The 12249-nt window shown below is 37.5% G+C and overlaps 1 long non-coding RNA gene across 1 annotated transcript; it reads right to left on the reverse strand.

Annotated features, from left to right (window-relative positions):
* Nucleotides 1–962: 962 nt before the first annotated feature.
* Nucleotides 963–11124, reverse strand: LOC118836051. The gene is made up of 4 exons (XR_005009546.1): nt 11038–11124; nt 7366–7416; nt 6184–6328; nt 963–1071 (listed from the first exon to the last, which is right to left on the reverse strand). It is a non-coding gene; the product is annotated as an uncharacterized LOC118836051 (long non-coding RNA).
* Between the last annotated feature and the right edge of the window lie 1125 nt (nt 11125–12249).

Here is a 12249-nt window from a genome sequence, read left to right on the forward strand (position 1 = left end):
GGTGCCAAAGAATTGGAAATTCCATAAATGGCGGAATGGCTGAACAAGTTGTGGTATATGAATACAATGAAATACTGTTGTGCTATAAGAAATGACAGGTAGGATGACTTCAGAAAAACCTGGACTTCCATTAACTGATGCAGAGTGAGGTGAGCAGAACCAGGAGGACATTGTACGTACACAGTGACAGCAACATTTTACAACAATTAACTTTTAACGACTTACCTGTTCTCAGCAGTACAATGTCCCAAGACAATTCCAAAGCATTTATGGTGAAAAATGCAATCCACCTCCAGAGAAAAAACTGATGGAGTCTGAATGCAGATTGAAGCATAGTAATACACTATATTTTTTTCATTTTTTTCCTTTTCATCCATCTTCTTTCACAACATGACAAATATGGAAATTTGTTTTTCATGATTGCATATGTATAACCTATATAAATTTTTTTACCATCTCAGGGAAGATACAGGTGAGGGAGGGAGGGAGAAAAAACCTCAAAGTTTAAAAAATAATGTTAAAAATTATCTTTACATGTTATTGGAAAAAATTAAAATATTATTTTTTAAAAAGTTGTCCTGGAACTTGATTGGTCCCTATCTCCTTTGACATAGCTTTCTGGTCACCTGATGACATAAAATTGTCACACTCATATGGAATTGGGGTCCACTCTGACCTAGGGATCACTGAAGACCCCAGAGTTACTATACGTTGGTCTGCTGATCTAATGCATCTCCATATAGAGACAAGGGTAGGAATAGGTTGTGTAAAGAAAGTCTGAGTGGCACTGTGTCCTTGTTAAATATCCTTGCTGTGCCAGGGTTTGTTACATGTTCACTAACTCACTGGTGCCTCATTTTATCTCAACAACTAAGCTGAATAGGGTGCTGACATCAAGTCTACCCCTTCACTGCTGTTGTCCAACAGCCCAGCAAAGACTGCAGGCCTTTCTCCCACCTGTTCGCTCCTCTTCAAATGATGCTCCACCACTTTGTTGCCTTGTTGCCAGACTCTCCTCTGCTCCACTGGTGTCCAACATAAATAGCAGCAGTTAAACAGTTTGTGAGGATCCTGGAATTAGAAAACCACAAATTAAGATTATCTTTGGTTTATTGTATTTTTATTTGTTATGTTTAATGTTTCCCAATTATACTTTAATCTAGTTCAGGCTACATTCCGGAGTTTTGCAGCCTCTACCATGTTTGTCACCTTCACTCTACAGTACTCTTCTCTACTGTACAGGACATACCTAAAGTCTTTAAGTGATTAAAGCTTAAAACTGCATTAAGACTTTGGGGACATACTAGATTACTTCTCTTTCCTGTGAAATTGTGCCAAGTCTCAATCAGGGAGACGTCAGAGGAACTATACTGAAGTCTCCGCTAAGAATATAAAAAAGTTTTCACCCCTGAAATGAGAATACTTCTGGGCTATTCAAAACTTCTGTTGTTTCCCATCTAGGACTCACAGGCTTCTCTATACATAAAGGGTCTGCTGAAGCAGCTGTGGTAATCGGTTGAGTTTTTTTTTTTTGGATGACTACAAGAAGTCTCTTGAAGGGAAGCATAGGATAATGGAAGGACTTATGGAATTAGGAGAAACCTGGCTTCAAATCCTGCCTTCCTCTCTTATTAATTTTATAACCATGGATGCACTAGTTAACTTCTCAAAGCCTTAGTTTCCTCATCTATAATACGGGGTTAATAATAGCATTCACTTCAAATTCTACCTTCCTCACTTATTAGTTTTACAATTATGGGTGGACTAGTTAACTTTTCAAAGCCTCAGTTTCCCTATTTATAAAATGCTGATAATAATAGGAGTCACCTCACAAGATTTTTTGGTAACGATCATCTGAGATTAAAGCGATTTTCCTACCTTAAATCCTTACATGAATGTGAATTGCGTTTGTTATTTTCTACTTAGCACTAGTTAATATTGAGTTCATCCCTCCTACTAGATTCTCGCTCCTCCAGAACTTAGGTGTTGTGTTTCACTCTTGGTCAGTACTTCCCACTCTTCTGGGGTGTCAGAAAGGCACTCCCCTAATCTACAAATTTGCCTTTCTGACTATTATATCCCTCTTGGGCAGTTGGAACTCATTATGCTAAATAACCTAGGGTGTTTTTTAAAAATATTCTAAAAGAATAAGGAAATGGCTAGAGCCACTTCTGTGCAAGTGCAAGCATGTGCACCCAAGAGAGAAGATGCTTATAAATCCTGCTCTATATACTGTACTTAGAGTTGTAATTATGTGACTTGGCAGAAATTTTGTTAGCTAGCTAATATGGTTTATCTATTTAATCCACTACTACTCATTCTCACCTAGTGTAGTGGCTTAGGGAATGAGAAAGGAGGTAGAGAAATTTCTATTAGAAGGACAAGGTCAGGAAGAGGGGGCATTGTTTGAGGTAATGGGAGCACTGGAGTTATAGTCCTTGGGGAGCCAACTCGCAGCATGAGGGTACTGGAAAGAGGTACAAAGGGCAGAGACTGATTTTTTCACAATTTTACCAAAGCTAACCTTATCTTTTTAAAAAGTGCCCATTGAGGGGCTAGGACTGGCTCGATATTCAGACGGCTTCTTCTCCTGCCTTGACTATTGAAGGATACAAATGAAAAGCATCATCAGAGACTAGAGCTGGCAACAATAGCCTAGTACAGCAATAGAAAAAATGTTTAATTTTAACTCTTTGAGGTACTACCTTACAGAACCAGGAAAGACTCAAGTTCTCAATATGGAGAGAACTTCAGCTTTGTTCCTTACCATCTGGGTTCTATACCTCATTGTTTCTTTGTCTCATATATGCTGGTGGCAGTAACTAAGATGGGGTGCCCAGGACGCCATCCTTTTGGGTGTGGGATATATTTTTCCTAGTAAAAGTTATTCAGCCTTTCCTCTACTCTGTGCTGTACGGGGATTCTGAAAGTCCCATTCTTCATCCACTTCCTTCACTCAATGCTACATGTTCTGCTGCTACCTTCCTTTCTTAGTCCTAGGGGTTGGAGACTGGAATTCTGCCCTCCAGGCAATGTACCACCCCACTGTTCCAGTGTGACTGCACTCAACCAGGGTATATTCTCATCACTCCTCCTATCACCAATTCCCACTGAATTTGCCCTGAATGCCAGATTTCTTAATTATAGATCTACTGGTAGATTTCACTAACTATAGATGTGAAAGAGAGCAATGTTATTTAAAACCCTATTATTTACACGTAGCTGGTCAGAAGAGTTTCTAAGATGAAGAGATCACATTATAGAGACAGTCTGTTTCTCTGCCTATGCAACAGGCCATCCCTACAGACAAGGTTAATTACTAGTAGTAAATAAATACAGTGATAATGAATGCCATCTTAGGGTCATTTTTGTTTCTTTCACTTTATGCAGCTGAGCATTTTTGAGGTAGCTATTGCCAATTTTCACCCCTTCCCACACCTGCAGTTCTGGATGAACAAAAAGTGGAGGTCATGACAGTTCATGAAAAAATCATCATAGCTGCCTTATTTCCCAAATGTCTTGCTTCAAATAGAGCATCTGTAATTAGGCTAGTGGGGCACACCAATCACAACCTGCCTGTGACTTAGTAGATGAATTTCAAGAAATGTTAGAGTCAAAAATTCATTACCCTGTGCCTAGCCAGTTGACAAGCCTTTCCAAACTTACTGTGGATGGTCCTTGAATCATTCATGTAAATCTGTTACTGAGTCTGTATTTCAACCCTTTCCAGCTTAATAGTAGCTGCTAGAGCTTGTGTTCTGCAAGCACAAACTTTAAGAAATTGTAGTTACCTACAGAACACATTGGAGTCAGGGCAGTCTCCACAAGCATCAGGCCAGAACTATAGAAACTATTTCAGAAGGTGAAATTTAAGATTATCTTTACCATGATGATTTCAAAATATGTACTTTACCATTCTTGAATTTGTAGGAATTCTAGAAGATTCCCGGGCAAATAACACTTTAACAGAGCCTGCAAAATGAAACAGCTCTCAAGATAATCAACATATATGAACTTTGTACATTCATGCAGATCCATTAATTTTATATTTCATTTTCGAATGACATGTATATTAATGGCGCCATGAAAATGTAGATGTGTGACCTTTAGGGGCTGTACAGTTTAGAATCTCATAGCACAAATTTGAATATACACCCCATTAACATAAGCCAAAGGACAAAAAGGCAAGTAAAAGAGAAAATGAGCCAGGGAAGCCTTTAGAAAGGCTGGCATAATGAACTGTGCAGCTATTATGGTCTGTCCCGTACCATAAACACATTTAAGATATCATAAAATCTGCGTAATCATTTCTTGATAGCAATTCCTCGGCAGCCTTCATAGTTAAATTAACCTTTTACCAATATAGGTTCACAGGTTATTCAAGGATCAAAATTGCCTGAATCCCACTTACAATCATAAAATTTAGCCAACTTGCTATTCTCCCCAAACTTGAGGGAACTGCCTTCTCTACCTGCACTTTTGCCTAGCTGTGTCACATGCCTTGAAAGCCCTGTTCCTCCTCACTTGGAAGTCACCTCTTCGAATACTTAGCTTCCTTTTAAGCTAAACGCACGTGCCATCTTCAATGGGAAGTTTTTCTGCATCCACTAAATTGTTAGCGCTTACTCCCTCTTCATATAATATTGTTTTTATTTATCTCTTTAAATGTTATCTCCCTTCCCTCACCCCATATAAGTTCTACTGATTTGGATTTTATTTTGAGGATCAGATAGAGCAACATATTTAAGGCACTTTGCAGACCTTAAAAGCTGTATAAATGTGAGCTTTTATTTTGTCTTTCCATGCCCAGCACCTTGCACACAGTGGACACCTAACACATACTTGTATTAAATCAAATTGTAGTTGCAAAAAACTTAGAGCAGAGGTATGCTGGTAAATGTTTAAAAAATCCCAGCTCTTTTTTTAAAAAAGTACCCACATCTCATTTGTAAGTTTTATCAGCATTATTAACATTTTCTCCTTCACTTTTTTAAGTCAAGCGTTCTAGACAATCAACAAAATGATAAATCAAGCCCTGATTTGTATCTTCAGCTATTTCTGAGGTATAAGTATTCACACTGAAAATTTAACAATCTGCTGAGCCCAAAGCAGCTGGCTGCAACACAAACTCATCTACTCCAATCTCCTGAGTTCGTTAAAAGGAGCCTCCTCCCTCCGAGCCACTCCCCGGAGATGTCAACCTTCGTGGTCACCAGCTGTAACTCCAAAGAATAGCTGAGAGAATAAATAGAATTGCTAACATTTGTGTAGTTCTTACTATGTGCCAGGTGATGTGCATATACACTGATCCAGCAAAAGCAACCCTAGATCTGTATCCCAAAGAGATTGTTTTTAAAAAAGGAAAGGGACCTATTTATATAAAAATACATTATTACAGCTCTTTTTGTGGTATCTGAGAATTGGAAATTGAAGAGCATGCCCATCAGCTGGGGAATGGCTGAACAAGTTGTGGTATACACTTATAATGAAATATTCTTATGTTATAAGAAATGATGAGCAGGATGATTCAGAAAAACCTGAAAAGATTTACATGCACTAATGAAAAGTGAAGTGAGCAGAACCAGAAGAACACTGTACACAGTAACAGCAACATTGTATGATGATTAGCTGTGAGTGACTTAGCTCTTCTCAACAATATAATCATCCAAGACAATTCCAAAAGACTTATGATGAAAAATGCTATCCACCTCCAGGAAAAGACTGATAGAGTCTGAATGCAGATCTAAGCATACTATTTTCACCTTTTTTTCTTCCATGTTTTTTTGTCTGTATATTCTTTCACAACATGACTGATATGGAAATGTGTTTTGCATGACTGCATATGTATAACCTATATCAAATTGCTTACTGTATTAAGCAGTGGGGAGGGGAGAGAAGGAGAGAATTTGAAACTCAAAATTTTATAAAAAGGAATGTTAAAATTGTTTTTACATATAATTGGGAAAAAGTAGTATTCAAAAATAATTATTAGCCCATTTGATCCTTACAACAACCCTGGGAAGCAGATGCTATTATTATCTGAATTTTATAGATAAGGAAACTGAGGTAAACAGAACTAACATGATTTGGCCAAGGTCACATAACTAGTAAGTTTTGGAGGCTGGATTTGAACTCAGTTCTTCCTGACTCCAGGTAGGAAGCTTTATACAATGCACCACCTACCTGCCATTTAGCAAACTTATTCCTCTGAATCCATTCTCTGAGGGTGCAATGGTGGGATTCAGTCCCGATTTTCCCTTTGGGTTCCTTTGCATTTTGTCCAGTTGGGGTTCCCAGATTTGATGCTGCAGTGATTTCCAAAGTAGTTCTGTAGTAATGAATTTCAGTCATGTTGAAGGTCCACTCATTCAGTGCCTATTATTGACAACTGACAGAACAGATCCTAAATCCCAAAAGCCCTTTATCTATACTGTAATACCAGACCCAGGAACAAACAGATATTCTGGGCCACTTGAGTTCAGGTCAGAGGAAGGTGACTCATCCTTGGATGTATCTCGATACTAATCCAGTGCTGAAATCAATTGACAACCATGGCAACCAGAAGCGTGGGCTCCAAGGTTTGGCTAATATTTGTACAGCTCTTAAATAGCCCCTGCTGAACTCTGCATCCAAAACACACAAAACGATTGTTGTTACAGAACAAAATGTTTCTGTTGTTACCCTTTCTTCCAAAGAACACATTGGTATTTTTAGAGCTAACATTATGAAAACACATATTCAGTGTAGACATATTTTAATACTTAGGAAAGGAACTGACTGGAGAAAATGTAGTAAATTTCTCTCTTTCCCAAGTTAAATGCCTTTGCTGTATCCATTTTTTAAAGGCATGTCACTGCCTAATCACTAACCACTAAAAGAAAAAAAAATCAAAGTAGTTTACATATTATGAGCTTGGCAATAAAATGGTATTTTAAAAGCAGTAAACATCTTTTCAACATTCAAGACCTTTAAAAATTGTCAAACTGGTTTTTGGAATGACAAATTTGAATTTGAAAAACAAAATTTGCTCCTAAGCCAGAACTTAAAGTGTTATAAATCTATTTTTACAGCCAAGTAATAAACCTTGGGTGGGCGTTGGGGGGCAGGGGGGATGAAAGACCAGATCCCAAAGCCGTGAAACAAAGATGGCCCATGTTACAGAATGGTCGGTGTACTCACAGCAGCTCATCTAATGTGTACATTAATGCAGATGGAAGCCATGTTGATTTTTGCTATATTATTTACTGTCTTGTGTTTAATGTTCGACCATATGTTCTGAGAAAGACAGACCCTGAGCAAAACAGAAATTGAGTCTGGTTAAATTCATTTTCAGGGAATATTTTCTCTGTGCTAGAAGCAGCTTACCTCTATCATGTGTCTCTCTACTGCTCTTTGGGGGCTCCTCAACATAAATTCCTTCATGACGAGAGGATTCCAAGATGTACAGCCAAACATACAGCATCACCAAATGGAGAGATTGTTTCAATAGGTCAAGTCAGAACTCTTTTGATTGAATGGCATCTTTTATTTTTACTCTTTCTCCTAACTTGTTATTGATTTTGATCTTTCTTCTACAAGTCAAAGGTTTGGCTCTCCATAGACAGCTGATTTCAGAAATTACTTTTTAACTGGTAACTAGCCATTTCCTCTCTATTAAAATATTGTCAGTTTTACTTTTTGAAATTTATTCAGTGCTCTCATTGTCTTTTTGCAATCTTATAAGCCTTTCATCCCATTAGTTCCTTGATTCTGTGCCCTATTTTTGACATGTTTGCCATCCTCCCCATGCTCATCTTTGCACTAAAATAACCCAGAATCAAAATGTATGTAAATTAATTTGGAAAGTCAGTTCATTAACAAGAATTTATGACATTTATGTGTGTGAGGCACTGGGCTAGGGATACAAAGAAAGGCAAGAAACCAAACAGCCCCAGCTATCAGAGCTCATAGTATAACATTAATTTTTAAATAGAATTGCAATAGTGCCTTATACTCTGTAAAGATGCTGTTACACAGACTGTAGTTACCTTTATGGTTATCTTTTTGCTTATGCACATAACTGCAAAGTGAGATGAACAAGTAATTCCTGAAATGATATTTCTTTTTGCACTGGAGGAAAACAAAAACATCCTCACCAACTCCTTCTTTCACTTCTTCAAGGAGAACCTTTGTTTACCTGAAAAGTCCATTTGATCTCTGATAAAGTACCAATAGTTCAGTTAATGTTCATAGATAGCCTGAGAACTGGATGATTTTTATTACTCGTGGCTCCCTTTTCCTATCAATCTCTTACCATAACTGTGGAAGTAGAAGGTGGCTGCACAGTGCTCAGACCCATTTTATATTTGTGCTTTGTTTCATAGGTTGCCATTGCTAAATAATTCATCACAGTGTCTGTCTGAGATGCATGCATGGATGAACTAATCTGGGCAATATGTACTATTCATCAACTTGGTTTTTTCTGTGCCAGGCTGTTAGGCTGATCTCTTTTGAGTGGCCATGGATCTCATTGAGGAAACCCCAGAGTATTCCAGGGCTTGAGGCAATCAGTACTATGTCACTAACAAACCTGAGTATCTGGAGAACCCAACCTTTTTTATAGGGAAACTCTCTTCCATATGGTCTCTTTGCAGAACAAATTCCATGATTCTAGTTAATGCTTTTGTCAAGCATGCATCAGCTTTATGCCTCACTTGATATTGATAATTAGAAGATTGCTTGAACAAAGTTATCTGCATTTAAATATTTTAAGAAACCTTACAGATGCTTAACAATAGTGTGAGAATCATGGGGAAAGCTCATAGGATTATAGATCTAGGTGTGGAAGGGATCTCAGAGGGTATTTAGTCCAATCCTGTCCATTTTTACTAATGAGGGAACTGAGGTCCAGTTATTTAATTAGGAAGTTTAAGTAACTTGTTTAAGGCCACACAGGTAGTAAACATGAGAGCTGAAATTCAAACTCAAGTGCTTTGACTTCAGAACCAGTGTTCTTTTCATCATAAAACACTGCCTCTCAACCTAGTTGGAAGAAAGACTTTAAGGCTGTATTTTACTTTCTTTAGTCAACAAATGGTAAACCCGATGATATATTATATTCTCTATATCATATATATATATCATATATAGCATAATATATATTGTATTATATTCTCTACCTTTCTCAGTCAATATTAGGACTGTGAAGGTCTCCGCTCTAGAAAACTGTCTTGAAAGAGCCAGTTTGTTCCCTTTCCATATTTCCAAAAAGGATTTGAAAAGGTCATTTAAAGAAGCAAAAGAAGTATAGAGAGGCTTAATTGTTAATGATTGTTGATGTTCTCTGTTTCCTTTTATTTTTCAATAGTACCATTTGTGATTTTTTTCATTTTCTTGCTATTTTTTCAATGAGATACTTTGAAAATCAAATCCTGAATACCTTCAAAATTTTGTTACCTACATCACAGGTTTTTTTTAAGTGTACTTGATGCCAATCTTCCTGACATGATTTTTAAAAAGTATCTTTTCCTTGCTCCCTGACCATTTCCCCACGAGGCATGATGCCCAAATCAGAAACCACACCTTAGAGTACTTAACACTTTCCTACCTGGAACTCCTGTCCTGAAGACCTGCTCTATTGACCAATGCTCATCTTAGTGGTCCACTTAGCTGTCCAGGCTCCAGTGATGTGAATAACCTTCACTATCCTGCCATTCCAGTAGGTATAGAGACAGGGGCAGAACCTATGACTCCATTGGTATGGGGAATGCCCAGGTGATGAATCAAACTAATTTTGACATTGCTACAGGAAATGGTATATCAATTTGCTCTCCTATGGATCCATCCTGGTAACTTTCCAAATCAAAGGAGACTGGCTAGTCTCCTACATGTCATTCTTCATATAGCTTATCAGATATTGAAGAGCTAATTAAACCACACTTTTGCACTTGATCATCTGTGGTGAGAGATTGCAATAGAAATGCCAGTAAATATATTCCCTTTCAGTCTATTTGTTATTGCCCTTAGAGTCTTGTGGGATGGTATGGGTTAGTTGGGTTCCACACCAAATGGACTACTTTCTACTGCTTACTTTTTTCTTCCATTCCTTCTGGCTATTTTGTAAGGTAATTTTTATGCTCATGATCTTCCACCACCCTTCTCTGATATTTTTCAAATGATGTTACAAACTTATTTTTTTCTGGATTGTCAGATCTCTTCTATTGGCAAAGATATCTACTTTTTCCCATCTGCGGCTTTTTGCTTCTTGTAGTAACAGCTCTACATCACTTTAAAATTTCTTAAAAAAAATTAAGATAATCACAATTAATGTCTCTCTATATGCATTTCATATTTTTTCATAGCAGATAGCTGTTTTACATAGGTTAGGAAGAAGCTGTTGTAATTACATGTAATGTCTTCTTGTCTTTATCATTTCTTTTATTTTGCTGTTATTTTGCTCTTTATTCTGACTAAGGCCACAGAAAGTTGACTCAGAAATTATTTCCATATAGCTAACAAAAAATTTTCCTTCTACTTTAGTGTAATTAATTTTTTTAATGATAATGTTCAATACTTATGTCCAGTGCCTTTTAACTCTTTTTGTGAAAAAATGTATATGTCATACAGATGAGAATCTTCTGATTAGTCTACAAGCTTTTGTTATTTTTTATGCCTTAATCAAAAACATTTTCCAGTTTATTTTTCACCACTTTTTCTATGTCCACATTTGCACTAAAGTCATTGAGTATCAAGGAAACACTGATTTAGATCTTACACAGATGGTCATACAGATTTTAAACTTTTTCTTTCACAACAGATTATGTAACGTAAGTTGAATTATTTTCATTGATGACTTTTTGTTTCTGCTCATTATATTCACTACTGGATGAGTCAGTCAGCCAATAAACATTTACCTCCTGCATGCCAAGCCCTGTGCTAAGTGTTAATGGAGAGATGACCAAGAACCCCAAGAAATGATATTTCTTGTCTTTGGGTTGAAGATGAAATCAACCCCACCAACTCAAGTGCTAATCACTCTAATGAGAACCTATGACTTACCCTGCTACTTTGCCACAGATTCTTGATTTCTTCTGGTTTCCCTTATAGCAAGAATGTTAATACTGCTGTGGCTCAGTTCTTCCAGTGGCAGTCAACTCACTGTTCATTGGACAAAAATTTCATAATTAGGATGCAATACTTAAATTTATGTTTGTAGATGGTGTAAAACATTGCAATTCTTAGCACCTCTGATCCCTTCTCTGAAATGGAAGACTGAAGACAGTTACATATTTTTCTTTGTTTCATGGGTAGCCATGGTTATTCATCACTAGCAGGCCAGCTGTCTATTGATGAGCTTCTGAATATTTAGGAAGACTAATGGATAAAAATCTGTGGACAAAACAATGTCAGAAGCCTTTCTAGCTCAGCAGAATCCACCAGAACTGCCATTCCTGTAGCGTAGCCTTTAAGAAATCTATGCCACAATGAGCTAGCTGAGTAGCACTTTTGTGAATGGGAAACAGGACAGTAGAACTGTTGCAGAGGAGAAAGACATGATGGCTATCTTTTAAAAATCAAAGAGTTGCCACATGGCAGAAGCCTTAGATTTGTTCTTCTTGGCTCTGGAAAGACCTTAGAACTTGTAACAAGGTGGAAAGGAGGCTAATTTGGGCTCAATGTAAGGAAAATAGCAACTTGCTGTGTAGAATGAACTCTGATTCAATAAGCAAATAGAGGTGGGAGCTTTTTTAAAGGACACTAGAAAGAAGACGAGAAAGGGTAACAAACAGCAAGGGAAGCTCCCCTAGAGGCCCACTTCCTCCCTTCATGGCTCACCGATATTGATCAGACGTTTATTTTCATGGAGTTATACATATAGAGCTGGAATAGACCTTAGAGGTAATTGATTCCAACTTTAGAGATGAGAAAACTATGGCTTAAAGAGATTAAGTAGCTTGTCTAGGGTCACAGGGTTAATAAACGTCTGAGGGGGACTCAAACCCAGATTCCCCTGATTCTGACTTCAGCTCTCTATCCACCAAACCACAGAAGCCCTGAGGTAACTGCCTTACACAGGTATTAGTGTTATCCTTACTCCAGGCTAGGGATTTGATATAAGATTACGTCCATCCATGATAGAGGCACGGGATGATTTCTGATCTCTCTTTTTCAGCAATCTGTGAGCCACCCTAGCATAGATTCTGATCTCTATCAACAATCTCTGAGATGAACCAGCATGAATCCTGGTCTTTTTCAGCAATCCGTTAGGGG

The sequence above is a fragment of the Trichosurus vulpecula genome, chromosome 2 (genome assembly GCF_011100635.1).
Source record: "Trichosurus vulpecula isolate mTriVul1 chromosome 2, mTriVul1.pri, whole genome shotgun sequence".
Taxonomy (NCBI): Eukaryota; Metazoa; Chordata; class Mammalia; order Diprotodontia; family Phalangeridae; genus Trichosurus; species Trichosurus vulpecula.